The sequence below is a fragment of the Argiope bruennichi genome, chromosome 8, assembly GCF_947563725.1.
Source record: "Argiope bruennichi chromosome 8, qqArgBrue1.1, whole genome shotgun sequence".
NCBI classification, from domain to species: Eukaryota; Metazoa; Arthropoda; class Arachnida; order Araneae; family Araneidae; genus Argiope; species Argiope bruennichi.
In genome coordinates this window covers 39,129,183-39,145,513 of record NC_079158.1, presented here as the reverse complement: position 1 = coordinate 39,145,513, position 16,331 = coordinate 39,129,183, and positions in this window count along the sequence as shown.

Sequence of the window (16,331 nt, the reverse complement as noted above, 5' to 3'; positions counted from 1 at the left end):
AAAAAAGTTTTCTTTTAATATTGAGCAATTTTTTAATAAGTAATAATCAAAAAAAATATTCGATTGCTAGCCATATTATAAGGGGCAAAAATGAAAAGATACACCTTAAAAATTCTAGTGTAACAAAGACAATCGATGTCTTATACACATGTGCCTTAGAATTCTGGGATATGCTCTGTCGAACTTCAGCAAAATTAATAGATTTGTGTTGCAATAATAGTGCCTCGAATCTTGATAAGACGAAGGACCGTGAAATAATTTTGTCAATAATGGATTATTGCAGTAAACAGTTGGTTATTGAATGCTTGGTTAGTCTGTGATTACATAAACTATGTTGTTTTGATGAAATGGGCAAATACAGAACACTGTACTTCCCCATGAAAAGTATTTAGGTCAAAATTATGAATTTGCGATTAAATCGATATTATTTACATAACGTAGAAGCTCTCTATGGGATGGCAATGAAAAATATTTTATCAACTGTTAGGATATTATTCACTTCGTATTTTTACATTCTTTCATAATCTTAAAATGGTATTATTAAGAAACTCTCAAACTAACGACACAAAATTATAATACATTTATAATTCTCTCGTTTTAACGCGATATCGTGTTTTCGGCTTGATTTAGGATAATAATCAATAAAGAATTTGAGATTTACAAATCTTAACAATTAAAAAAGAATTGTAAAAAAAAAAAAAAAAATCAGATTTCAGACTAAGAAAGCTAAAAAAATAAAGAATTTTTTTAAAAATGGCAGTGAGTATTTATTTTTTAACTGTTTTTATAAATAATAAATTAATAACGAGTGAACAACAAACGACTTTAATAAATAAAATGACAGAATTTTTAATTTTAAAATTAAATTTTATTATGCAAGTACTTTCAATAAATAAACATTATAAAGTATTTCGAATAAAACCGTAGCCTAGTAAGACTTCTGAAAGCAATATAATTCACATTTAAAGGGAAAGAATTTTTAAAGAAAATAAAAAATTTTTACTTTTTTTTTATACAATGTATTCTACAAACTTCATGCAATGTATAATAGTAAAAGTATATGTATTAATACATAAACTAGAAGCAGAAGAAATATTGAAATTAGTAGAAGTACTGAATGAATTAAGACTCTTAAAATGTAGTTAATACCTAGGTATTTATTAAGAATATAAGGAGTGGGTGTATTGAGTGAAAACAATAAAAAAAATCCTTTTGAAGATTTTAGTTTTTTTAATCAACCAAAAAAAAGTAGATTAAAGGTTTTATTTTTTTATCATTTTTATAGGAAATTTAAGGGTAAAAGATAGAAATATTGATGAATTCTATTTAAAAACATTTGCGCAATATAAGTTACACTGTATTGAAATAACTCTGCAAAATATTTGACCTTAGAACTTCCATTACTAAATTTTCTCCTCATTAAATAACCTTAAAAAATATAAATACTCATCGTTTAATTTTTTGAATTTAGCTCTCAGGGGCTGAAAATTTATTTCATTAGTTGGAACTTTATGGTGTTCATTAATCAAAAACTAATCGCCATTTTATTAATTAGTTGCTCACTGTTGACAATTATACTTAAGTAAGTGTAGTTTGATTGGCAAAGTTAAAGTAATTGCAATCCATTATATAATAGATTTCCTAGACTATAATCACTACACGTTAAAATGCTGCGTAAAGAGTTTTTTTCTTCAATATCTATGGAAACAATTCTATCATAAAAACTATTGTTTCGACTTGATTTCTTATTACATTACTGAGTCCAATGACTAGCCAGGAGGATTTTGGAAAGTAAGATTTTGTCCCAGGAAAAATTATATGTCTTTTAAACAAATTTTTCACGATTTTAATTTTCTTTTTATACTACGAACAGAGAATGAACGAATTAATATGGAAAATTTAACAAATGATATATAAACAATAATTGAAGTTGTTAATACAAATTCCTTAAATTCTGTAAATGAAAAATAAGAAGCAAAACATTCTGACGATATAAATTAAAATGTTTACCATTAAAGTAATTTTTTATAGAAATATTTGAAAGACTTTTCTAAAAACTTAGAGATGGTCATATTTTTAATTTCTAAACTTTCAAAATACTCATAATTAATATAAATTTTAAGCGAAAAGGAGTAAAGTGCTTTTACAACAAAATGAATAGTTATTGAATTATTTCCAGAATTTCAGAAAGAAATTGCTTCAAAATGATGTGCTGTATTAAATAAAAATTCTGTCATGTTACAAGTGAAACACAATTTGCAAAGAAAATGATGTAATTTTAACGCAATTTACAAGAATAAAATATTATAAGACTTGAAAACAATTGTTTAATAGGTTAAAATTAGCAAATCGGAAATTTAAATAAGAATTTTAAAATACATCAACTTATAACACCTGAAAAACCAGAATGAAATGCAACAAAGTTATTCATTAACGAAACGCTCCCATTTAGCGAAAAGTACACATGAAGTTTTGTTAAGAAATTTTTAATGAAAGAAACTTACAAACACCATAAATAAAAAGTAAAATAAGTTTTAAATTTAAACTATATATGCACTAGAAATGAAAATAAGAACGTTATTTCACCGAAAATCTATAGTTATAAAGTTTTACAGAAATGCATGGAGTTACAAAAAGACCGTGAGTCATATAAGTTTATCATATTGATTAGTTCATTTTCTAGATTTTTTTTAAGTTTAGATAACTGATATAAACTTAAAATCTGAAAATAATAATTGGAAGGAAAAGAAAACAGGAAGTGATGTAATTAAGGAAGTACTGGCTTAGCGAAATTATTGATGTTATATTGTTAAATATGAAAAAATAAGTGCATATAAGTAAGGAATAAAAAGCAATTATTTTTTTATGATTGTTAATTCATAATTTAAATTTAATCTAAAAATTCAAAAAAAGTTTTAATTAAAATTTTACTATGATCAAATAATGATACACATCTAGTTCCAAAAAATGCTTACCCGATTGCATTATCACCAAGATGTCTGATTTATCAATGAATAAGCTCCGGAAAAATCCAGAAAAATTTATCCTGTGCAGGAGAAAAAAAAGCAAAACAAAACATGCCGGCACTCTGCTCTTTAGCCACGCAATTTCAGACTTCTCCCACGCGTTTTGCGTTCGTTCTCCAAGAATTTCTTCGATCTGTTGGCAACAACCGCTAGATGGTGTGACAATCAGGTCACGGAATCTTTACTGACTGTGGGCTTTTCCCCCTTCCAAGCGTACCATTGTCTACAATTTCTCTTTTCCAGTCTTCTGTCTACTAAGTTTTGTTTTCGCTGCGTGGTTATTATGATAATTATAATTGATTCCCGGTAAAACTGCAGTGATATTTAATGCTTCTACTTTAACTTACAGGAATTATAAAACATTTGGAGCGATACAAGCGTACATGTGTTTTCGAATTAATTATTCAATCATTTTAGTACGATGGCGGAAGAAATACTTGGAACATGTTCAGTTTTCTAGATAGATTCCAAATTATTAATAAATCTCTATAATAATAATAATAAAAATAAAGATCTGTTGGCTTTCCAGAGGACAGACTATCAGATCTAGAAGAATCAGACTTGGCACCCAGATACGTTGGAGACCGGAAATGCGGCGTCGCAGAGAGATTTATTTTTGAAATTTTATTTAGAATTTTAATTATTCAAAAACTAAATAATTTTTGTATGTGTTTTCGAGCTATAATCTGTAAAAATACAATGATACAGTTTTTTATGTTTACATTTACTTAGAATTCAAAGTTTAATATTTTCAATGATATAATTTAGTTTTTATTCAATTTCTTCCTTAATATTAACAACTTTTCTTAATTTTTTTTTACTTCATTTACAACAATTTTTAAAAATTATTATAATAAAATTCAAACCAATTTCATCGCTTCATTAAATAATTTATTTGTTATTGTTTTTGAAGTTGATAAAGTTATGATCAAAAGTCTCTTTTTTAATATTTTGGATTATAAAAGATTTTTCTTTTTTTGGATTATCTAAAGATTTTTTATATCGCAGAGAATTTAAGAATGAAGAGCGGCATTTAAATTTTAATTTTAAATTAAATTTTATTGATATGAAACACATGCTACTTATCAAAGAAAAAAAATTAATTCATTTATGAACTCAGCTTTTTCTTTTTTACTTCACTTTTAAACTTTGTTTAGATTATTCGGTTATTATTGAAAAAGTAAGATGAATTCTTGAATGCACAAATATTCATTTCTTTTTATCCATATAATATTTCAAGTTTTACATTTATTTTAAATGAGAAAAATTAATGTCGAATATTAATTAATAATCTATTTATAATAAATAAATAAATAAATCTTATTTTTTTACGTATATTTCCCCTACAATATTAAAGAAGAAATTCAGTAATAATTAGAGGTAGGCACAATACCAGATTTTATTAATAAGAGCATTTAAACTGAATTATTTCATAAAATACTTAAAAGTTAATTTTTTTGAGTTTTGGTATAAAATATTTATATTTTACAGTAATACAAACAATTATTTTTAAAAATTGTTTTCACAGCATGAATTTAAAAAATTGAATTATTTTATTATTTAGAACATCGAAATATTTTTTTTAAGTGATGCGAATACTACGTATAGAAAAAAAAAAAAGAATAATAAAGACGAAACTTATTTTCCACGAATAAGTTGGATTTCTTTTACACTTGCATAATACTATGCTTTTTCAAATTATAAGATAATAATTTACAAATTTACAAATAATAGAATTATAAGAAAATAATTTATAAATTTACAAATAATAGAATTATAAGAAAATAATTTATGGATATACAAGTAACAGCTGTTCAAAAAGAATTGCCAAACTTTTTTCCAATTTTTGTACATTAACAGCATTTTTCTAGTTTTATATACTTAAAATTATTTCACAATTGTTATTAATGGATACTGATTCCTTTTTTTTTAAAAAAACAAGATGTTACCCAAGATCAATTTTAATATACTCAGTAAAATAAATTGTATGACATCTAATTCATGCAATCTCAGGTTCTGACGTCACGATGAATTTTTTTCCTTCATTAAGCCTAATGAATTCTAAAATTAATATCACGAATGTGAGATATTAATTTTACTTTTTATGATTTTTATTCTTATGCGAGAATATATTAATTCTATTTTTTATAGTTTATAAGGATTCATCAGTATAAGGAAATTTTGATGTAGTTAATTCATATTCACATGACAAACGTCAAATGCGTTTCTCTGATATTATTTCAAAATCCTCTAAACTTCGACCGTGACGAAAATGCTCAATGACAATCACAATTATGTTTGTCACATGATTGAAAGTTCCAGCAAATGAGTGCCACTAAGAACGACATTCCACTCCTACCCGCTACTAAGAGATTCTGAAAAAACAATGATCAGCACGCCTAGAGAGCAACACTGGAGAATCAGTACCGGTCACGTTTCTACCCTTCCCTGAGGAAGTATGTCCCTTCATCGATAGGATGTAGCTGACCCCCACAATTTCTGTACCTATCAAAATGGTGAGAATCAACTACAATGCCGGAAATTTCTCATCCTCATTTCGGTGGGAGTTGGAATATAGTAAAGAAAATGCCATATGTATTTCAGACACTTTTTTCTCAATTGATTGAAAGCAAAATTTGACGTATATTAATAACATATAACCTAGTTGAATTCTATTCAAGGCTACCTATTATTTAGGATTATCACTTTTAGTTACAACGATTTGATTACACGAAGAGGAAAGTACAGATTAATAAACTATCAACGCTTTGATGGATTTGGTTGGTTCAAAATGTGATACGGTACAATCATAAATTTGTGTACTAAATGTTATCATCTAGCTGTTTGTATTTTATCGTTATCCTGGTCCCTTCATCTCGAACAGTTTGATAGACAGACAAACATATTTTGTTTAAAATTTGATAGATATCTAAAAATTCGATAAAAAGACAACATACCAAATTTTATTTGTTTAGTTGAAAGCATTTTTGAGTTATTATCTTTAGAGACAGACATATATAATTAAATAATTTTGTTCTTCCGATTGAGGAAATATAAAAGGAGGAGTTTAACAAGAATTCGCCAAGGCCTCTCGTTCGATTTTTTTTTTTTTGAGATTCTATTACTTTTCCTTTGCATATTTCATTTACGAGATAAAATAATCAGCAGAAATATTTTCCCTTTGACCTTATCTTATATTAACACATAACGGAGCATTTCATGTTAATAAAACAGAGATGAAAGTCGAATATGGGTTTTCAGCATTTTATTTTTTGTACTAAGTTCAATTTTAAACAAAATATTGAAAGTTTAAAATTTTGGTTTTCTACTGTTCATTGGATTCGAAAGTGTTGCTGGCAAACACTGCTACTGTAATCAGTTCTTTCAGCTCTGCAGACGTTATGGTAACTGTGATATGTAAACTTCATGTTCGTTCGAATGTTTATATTATGAGCTGTTTGTACCCTGCATAGTGTCTTTAGTACTTTATCTTGAGATGGAATGAAAGAGTTTATATACTATACAGGGTCTACGTTTCAAAAACATTTAAAAATTATCATCGAATTTATATTCTAATATAAAATATTTAACTGTATTAAGACCACATACCATATTTCATAAACATAGCTTACTAGGTTTTTGAATAATCACCATCCCATACTCATGAATAGACCGGTGGTCAGTCTTCATATGGATTTAATTTATCATTTGATACAAAAATATAATTTTAGCAATAAATCCATATCAATTCATCCAGAAGCCAAATTTCTCTCACCTTAGTCTATGCCCTTTGGAATGACAGCGTTAACGTGCTCACATGTAAACTGACAAATTACTTCGGCATATTTTATCAGAAATTTGATATGCAAAAAATAATTTTTAAATGATTTTTGTTGATAAAAGACACTTCTCTATTTTGCCTTGGTTATCATCTTGGTAAACAAAAGTGTCAAATAATTCATAAAAATGTACTTTCAGTATCTGGGAGTGCTAAAAAGTTAAGATAGAAATATTAAATTTAAATATTTAGACGATTTCAATTCATTTTCTGTATTATAAAAAATAAAGCTAAAAGCGCAAAGCGCACTAATTTTTTATCATATTTCTAGATTTTTTTTAAAGATGAAATATTTTTCATGTTTCTGAATTTGCAGAGCATTGTGTACTATTGTATTAAATATCCGATATAAAAAATGTTTTGAAACCTAGTTACTCAAAACATATTTCCTCCGTAATTTTTGTTGTAAACTCTTATTCTTCCCATCACATATTTTTACACATTAACATATTTGTGTAAAATATTAAAGCGTTTTTCGATTGTCTTCCATCTTTTTCTGACATGTTACATATTTCCTTCTAAGATTAAAGAAATATCTTTGAGAAATTAGAATAAAAAATTGGAATCATTCCAGGAATTTTCGATTTTAGATGACTTAAACTAATATTTAACGAAATCTTCACTTGTATAATTTATCAAGTCATATAAAATCAGAATTAGTTATGAACCCTAAAAAATGAACATAATCCTATTTCATTAGAACGAATAAGCTCATCATTTTTTAGGAGAATTTTTTTCTTTTATCACAGGATTAAATTTTATAATTTAAAAAGGGAAATAGATATATGTATTTTAAAGTAGTTACAGAAATGATTCAAACAAAGTAAAAATATTCTCTCAGTTTTTATAAATGCTTTGAAAATATTTATTTTCCCTATATAAATGATTCTAAAAATGCACATTTTTAGACGTTTAGAATCAACTTCGAATGTTTGTTGAAGTTTAAAGATTAAACTATTTTTTTTTATAACATTGAAAAGTAATTTTTTTTTATTTAGTTAATCATTCTTTTATTTCCTCGCATTCGAAATATATAAAGGAAAAATATTTTAATACGTCGAATATCCATTGGCGATAGTTTGATCCATCAATATATTTTAGACATTATTGCTTGAGATATGAACTATTTTAACTTATTTTTGTTTGCTCACTTTATTGTTTGTTTGTTCAGCACAAATTTTGCAATTGATTTTAAACTTTCCGACAAGATAGAAACTTGGAACTTTAAGCCTACCTCAGTTCAATTTAGTTTAGTTATAATAACATTCCGTTTTAAAGTAACACTAAGGCTATTTGGGGGTGGATATTGTAATTTTGAACCGCAATCAGCTGACGAAGACGGCACCTGAGCTGGCATCTCTTCCTCAAAATTCTTAAACGTACCTCATAAATGGATGGCAATACAATATTAATTCCTTTTTCTTGTCAGTTCGGTGCAAACTTTGCCATCAGGCTTATCTTATCCGGTAAATAGTTTGAAACAGATTACAAAATTTTGCACATTAAAAGACAGAAAAAAAATAATTTAAAGAATATTTTTAATACCAAGCTTTAAAAACATTTAAATAATATCTTCTAGCCCCTTACAATTGCATAATTGTATATAGATTATCCTGAAAGTTTGTGGAATGGAATTTCAAAATTTCGCAATCACAAGTCTGTAAGGCGTTAAGAATCTGTATGAGACTGAGAGAAATTATTTTATATTTTCTAGTCCATTAAAAAAATTGTTATTTAATTATTCATAATGATATCCGACTGTCTGTCAGTCAGAATATGTTCGTAATGAGTAAAAGGACTCAAAAAATGAGATTATACGAATATGATATGGAGAATTTAGAAAACTGCATCAAATTTTTGACGGAATCCATCAAAAATGAATCCGTTACTTATTTGTGAACATGATAGTTAATATTATATTTTTATCACCAAAAAAATTTATATAAAATTTTGGATTTTATCTATCAAAGAGATAATTGTTTGTCTGTGTATCTATTTATACACGGTTGCTCAGAAAGAACGTATTTTCATTGGCTCTCACGGGAGATCTATAATTCCAAAGGCTTACGTGAGACAGGGCAAATAAGTTTCTGTAAGGATCAACGTATCTCGAGTCCTAATGGTGCTATCACCGATATTCTTGTAGTTTCTGGAATTTTTGATAAAACATGCTTTAGCATACAGATCTCTGGATAGTAATTAAAATAAATTTCTGAGAATTAATTATTAATTAATTAAAAAATCCTAAGAATATTTAAATGTATTGTATCAGTACAAAAAATCTTCAAAATTCATTTCATGTGTATACGGTGAAATGGCCAATAGGATCAAAAATAAATAATGACGTTTCATTCTACACGAAAACAGGATACACAATTAACAAATCACGGACAAAGTGTTCACAAAAAAACAGCACTTGCAGTAAACAGTAACACACAAGCTGAAAATCAACATTAAACTCCACTATTCGGCGATTCGATACTTAATTGACTCAATACTTCCCGATTCTTCGGCTTTAGCTTTCAGCTTTTTATATTTCGGGAGACAGGGCAAAGAAGCTTCTATAAGGATTGGTGTAACTCGAGTTCTAATGGGCTATCGCAGATATTCTTGTAGTTTCTGGAATTTTTGATTTCGACAAATTTAGTCGCCAAGACCGGGATGATTGAACTAACTGTGCATGGAAGGAGTATTACATATATCTAACAATAAGTTTCCTACTTACTTAGTATACGCTTCTCAGATATTTTTTACGGCAACATTTCACCATTTTACAATTAAGGGGTTAAAGCATAATGAGCAATATAAATGAAATTTAACACGTCGCTTTGACATCAAAACATTTTATACTCAATTAGGGAACGAGAAAAGGATTAAAATACGATCCAAGGCTTTTAATATAAAATGAATTTCAGCAAAAAATAAACACTTGCGAGGAAGTTCGGGGTAGGGGGGGGACTTGCATGTTGACGGATTGCAAGGAAAGATGGCCATCACATATATTTTATTTGAAATTATTCTTTTATTATATCAAGATGACGGGGCAAAATATTTATTGGTGATAGTGGGCCTTCTTGTAATGCAACAAGTTGACAGCGCAATTTTAAAATCATAGTATTTAACAAAATGTTGAGATTTTTATTATAACATAACTTATTTACTTATTTTTTCATTTATTTATTTTATTTGTATATTTATATTTTTCTCTTTGCCTTTATTATTATTTTTTTATTTTTTTCCCAGTTTTCTAAATTTAAGTTGCCAATTCAGTATTTTTTATTTTATTATTTACAAATTATATTTCAATGACGCTGTTGGAATATTATGTAGGCTTTTCTGCTTGGGCCATTCAGACCTCTCCACTTTTGCTTTTTAGGCCTGCTTCTTTTTTTCTTTTCCTTTGGCTGTTTTTAGCTTCTATTACACAAGATTATGAACAATTTTTTTTGAATAACTAGTCTTTTGATTGCTATTTAAATTGTATTTTTTATTTTTATTTTTGAGCTTTTATCGGTGTAACGCCACTTTTGGCACACACCTAATCATCATCAGAAAACATCAGAATAATATAACTTCTTTTAGCCCTCGTATTTTGATCGTGAGAAAATTATTAATTAAATAAAGTCCGTCTCCATAAAATATAATATATATTATGGAAATAATATATATTAATTATAATGTATATAAAATTTAATAGTATATATTATATATGTAATTAAAATTCCACTTTACAAAGATTATTTTTGTTAGTAATTCACTGTTAAATGTTTTGGTTCTGTTCTTCAAAGTCTAAATATAAAAAAATATTTCTTATATCTAATTACACTAATAATATCGAAATTTAAAAATCATTTTTACTTTTATTATTTATATACAACACATTTAGAATAAGTTTTAAAATTTTTCAATGAAATTGATCTACAATGTTGCGACGATGGCGCTAATTCAACTCAAAGAAAAGTTTAAATGAGAAATCAGTTTGTTTAATCAAATAAAACACTGGAATTACCATAGATCGTGATATAAAAGGTAATGCATATTAACTAAATACTAGAAGGCTTTGACTATCAGCTTATTAGCCTGGAATATTAATTTTCTTACCTTGTTAAACTATCAATATGAAATGCATTAGATTAAAATTTCATTTTGTAATTTGATAAGTCTATGAATTAAATGGAATAATTTTACAACAAAATACTCGTGTACAAATTAAAAATGTCTACATTATGAAATAAAAAGCGGAATTAAAACTCCTACTTCCGGAGTTAATGCCAAAATAAAGCAATATTATACTTTTATTTTAATACTGACCGCAGAAACAAATTAAATGGCTAGTAAGAAAAAGGAAATCAAGGAATTTCAATAATAAAAATATTGTTAATGCTTGCATATAAAATTATATATAAAAAATTGTTAAAAGAAGCGAGAATAATTAAATGGAATTAAAAAAGTATTATATAAAAAAGCCTTTTTTTTTTTTGGTTTTAACATGGTATAAAAATTATTTTTGTGGGATAATGTTTTCGGAATATATTCCTGAAAAATTACAAAAACGTGTTTAATTTTTTTCATTTGACTAAAGAAGAGTAGATTTGTTCGAAAGACAAACACATTAACATTAATCTTTATGACGGGTGTCCCAAAATTATCCGAAGATGTGAATTTGCCACCATTCGTGAAGTAGTGTGTTGGCAACCCTATTAAAAAAGCCCATTTGACAGCTGATAGGAAAAATGAGAGTTGCACGATAGAATAATGCGTTTTCATTGTTCAACAATATTTCAAAAATAATGAAAGTCTGTCGGCCACAGTCCGAAAATTTGAGAATTGGCCCCTTAGATCGGGGGATTTAACACCATTGGATTTCTTTTTATGGGGCTATTTGAAGTCAAAAGTCTATGCCAACAAGCCCACAAGCACACGTGCATTGAAGAAGGAAATTCATAGCTGAATCAACGAAATTCAGCGACATTTATACAAAATGGTCATGGAAAATTTCGACAAAAGAGTGCGTAAGCGCAAGCAAAGCCATGGAGGCAAAATTTGTCCTATCTGTTATTTCATCCTTTGACCATAACATATACTTTGTATTTTATGATTCAATAAAAATATAATAAAAAATATAAAGAAGAAAAAAAATAGTGTTTATCTTATTTAATTCAAATCTTGCATTTACACGTTATTCTATCTTGTAACGCACCATTTTTACTAACCGAAATTGTTATGCAACCCTATAAAAAGATCTACGAAAAATTAATTTGTTAAATCAAAGAACACATTGTAGTTATCATAATTTCTAAATTTTTATATTATATATATATATATATATATATATATATATATATGTAATGATATTTTAAACTCTAAATTTAATCCAAATTAATTACCAAAACTTTATCTTAATTTAGCCCATCGTAACTTCATTCTAAAATATTCTCTTATTTCGTGATCCAATTCCACTTTCGGGTTAATGAATCCCTTTGTAAAAATAATGCGCCATCAGTGCTACATATCAAATGAAAGTGATCCCTTTGGTACCCTTGAAAAGGTAACAAAGGTTACCACGTGTATTGAATTGGCGCGTTGCCGGAAATCCTATGTTATATAAGAGTAGTGATAATTTGTTTCGGCCCTTTTCGCTCTTCTTTACTTCTGCTTTTGTGCCGCGCTGCGCCTTCTTGTAAATAAAAGGCTTTCCCGATGGATTAAAATGAATTTTAAAAAAGATAAAATGTATCTTCAATGTCTCCAAATCTGCATTCAACTTAAACCAAAATATGTTACATATATATATTGATACTAATGATCCTAATGAAAATGAATTCTATTTCCCTCAAACTCTTTATGTAAATTTGCTCGTCAGCATTACAAGTGATATATTCTTTCTTCATTAGCAGCCTCGCTCGATGAAACCAATTTAGATTATATGTCTCAATTTCACGAACCTTCCTTTGTTGTCTTCCCATCTTAATCAATTGTGAGAAATATAGTTAGTAGCACATTTCGAGAAACCTCTCAAATTCATTGGGAATGGAGATATTCTAAATAGAGTAGTTAAAAGGATTCTGCATAGAATATTCAACTGAAATTCTAGTTTCATAGTTGCTTGTTTTTTACAAAAGTAATAGGTTTCTTCAAAGAAACGTTATAGCTTTTATGAACGGGATTTAGGAAAAACACCAAATATTTTATATTGTTCATTTTTTTAATTTTTATGAGCAGAGAAAAAGTTTTATACAAAGATAAAGTTTTGTAGTCGATGAAAAAAAATTCAACCTCAAGTGAAGCCCTGTGACCGAAAGATCATTTTTGGAATTATATGTCTTCCTCTCTATGAACAGAATTATATAGAAACTCAATTAGTTAGAGAGTAAAATTTGGTATAACTACCAAGTGTTATATCAAAATTGTAGTACTGATTTTATATCAAAAGTATAGTATTTTGTCAAGTTTTTCTTGGATTTAAAAATGGCTTTTTTAGTGGAATTCTTGCATTTAAGTCAGATTCCTTCAATCTGAGCAACGATTGGTCCTCGCCCTCAACACCACGTTTAAATATATCGTTTCATTTTGTATACTCCCTAATGGTTTTCCCCTATTGCATCGGTATAGTCTTTTAATTAATCTATCACTGCTTTGAGCAACTTTTTTTGTCTTCCTCAACTGGTTTTCTAGTGCCTGTTTTTCCGTATGCTTCTTCAAAAATTTAGGATTACCACCTTTAACCAAATTTTCACTAATTTTCTGTCATTTCTTTATAACCAAAGACGAGTTCATGCAAAAGTAAATTTTTACACGATTTTTAGGTGACCAATAGATTTTTTTTTTTGCAATTTCTTTTATTTTTTACGTTTTTATAACTCACAAAATGGAAGAGTATAATAAAAATAATCATCTCGATGACAATCGCAAAATTTACTAAAAATTGACCTCCTTTCGGTTTCCAAACATGGTGCCGATTGCTTAATTCTATTGATTACAAGATGATTTTTTTATCAACTTTCTAAAAACGCTTACTCATTTGGCACATTGAAATAAAGAAAAGCTATGTTTTATCCACTTAAACAAAGAGTGCTTCTTTATTCTGGTTATTTAGCCATAAATTTAAAACAATCTAATTGGGCATGATTCAATGTATTACATTTTTGGAGAAACTGTATTCTAAATGACATTTAGCTTCAAGATATTTTCGCAAGCAGTATTGCAGTAATATCTTATTACGAGTAATCAAATGTCTAAAAGGCTCTTCTCTAAAACTGTTTAAAGAAGTTTGACCTCGAATATCAGCCTCATCTGATTTTGAAATCGAAATTTTTGGCGTAGATCAACTAAAATGATCGCCAATGTGCCAAGTATGATAACCTAAGATGTACTTAAATACAAGCACGTTTAAGTATCTCTTTTCTCTTTACTTTCTTCTATGGATTGAAGTATCTTAAATAAAATGATCTGTTAACTTGGAGTTTAAATGAGATTGTTGGTCAAAAGGTTAAAATAAAGATAATAATGGTTGAAATAGAGACACAACCTATAAAAGACAGAGAATAGCATTTAACATGAAAAATGAAAATCATTTGAATACGTTTGAGAATCTCATCTGCTTTTTACATTCTTATATGAATTGAAACAATAATATCGCAAATAAAATGTATTATATAGTTAGAATATTTAATAAATTCGGCGGCCAAAATATTAAAATAAAGCCATAAATAATAAAGTCTGAAATAACATTTAATTTAGAAGACAAAAATCACCTGGACACGTTTAAACATGTCATCTTCATTTCCGTTTTTATTTGAATTGAAATAATAATGTTACAAATAACAAGCGCCATTTAATTAGACGGTATAATACATTCATAGGTCAAAAGGTTAAATAGAGCCCAAACAATAAAGCTTAGAATATTGACAAAAAGGCTTTTATGGGTTGGAAACCTGCCTATAATCCTGATAGTGATGAATAAAATGTATCATGCCTTATTGTGTAAAAGACAATGTCCTTATTTGCTGCACCCTCAAATGCCAAGATACCCAGTTCTACTTTTCACAACTCCCTTGGCACTACGGCATGTCTCATGTTACTTTTATGACCGGACGCATCGCATTTCATTAGAATGTTTCCATGAAAGACAATAGCAGTCACTGGACAAGGCAGTATGGGAAATTCCCTTCTAGTTTCAGAGGACGTGAAGATATCGATTTTAGGTCCGAGCTGTCATAGAAGGGCCTTTCTTTCTCGTAATTCTGCGTTGCGGCGTCTGCCCGTAATGGACAGCCCCGGGGTGGATACCAGAAAGAAATTTTTCACCTATTTCTGGGAATAAATCTTACACAATTAACCGGAAATGGTGAAATGTAAAAAAGAAGATTCGTGCAGTATGAGTTAATGTTTAAGATGGCTGCCGTGTGTAGGAAGATTATTATATTATATTCGAAGAAATATTGATTGTATCGGAAAAAATAAAATTAGGCGTTAAAAGAATTTTTACGAAATAAATGATGTTGATTATTCATTCGAATTGTATGATCTGTCTGGATCGTAACAGGAAATGAAATATAAAAATAAAATTTATTCTGTGGATCGTTTTTAAGACAATCATAACATTCGAAGAAAAACTGAAATTATTAATAAAATATTACGACATTGGGCTGCAATATGGTAAAAAGGTATGAAAACATTCCAACTGAACTATCATTTGAGATTCTGACAGTAAAATTCTAGAATGTAAAAAGAATATTCTTTCTGCGCGTTAGTTTTAAGATAGAGGATACATAAAAAAGCTAAAATGTTCCAGGAAATATTGTTCCTTTTGTAGATATGAAATTAAAGTTGGTAAAGGAAGATAATAAAGTCCAAAGAAATGCAATATTATAAAGATAGAATAATGGTGTTCGTTAAAGAATAGACCAAAAATATATGATGTTAGTTGTATCAGTCAAAGATTATGGCCTGTTAAAATTGCTACAGAAAATGTTCGAATATAAAAAGAATATTCATTCTCCCAGTTATTTTTAGATGAATGGGTTGATAAGAATTAAACTACTATTAGAAATGATATAATATTAATCAAAACATACGAATGGAATTCTAAGAAGATTATAAAAAGAACTGATCAATTACACATGGAAAATTTATTCTCTAAGCTATTTTTATGAAGGTGAATTATGTAAAGGAAATTTCTAGCGCTTCTAGAAATAATTCTTTTTACATATATGCAATTAAAAGATTAATCAAATGCAGGTAATGATGCGTATATCATTAATGGTAAAAAGAGACAGATCTTATGAATTAAATAATCTTGTATGTATTGTATTAAAATAACAATAATATAATAATATTAAGTACTAGAATTTTGTATTCAGCGGCTTTTATGGTCTCGTGAACAATAAAAAGAATTTCAAATAAAAAAAATAAACATTTACAAAATTAAAAAGTTGATTTGTGAATTCGTTATCTATATAAATAAC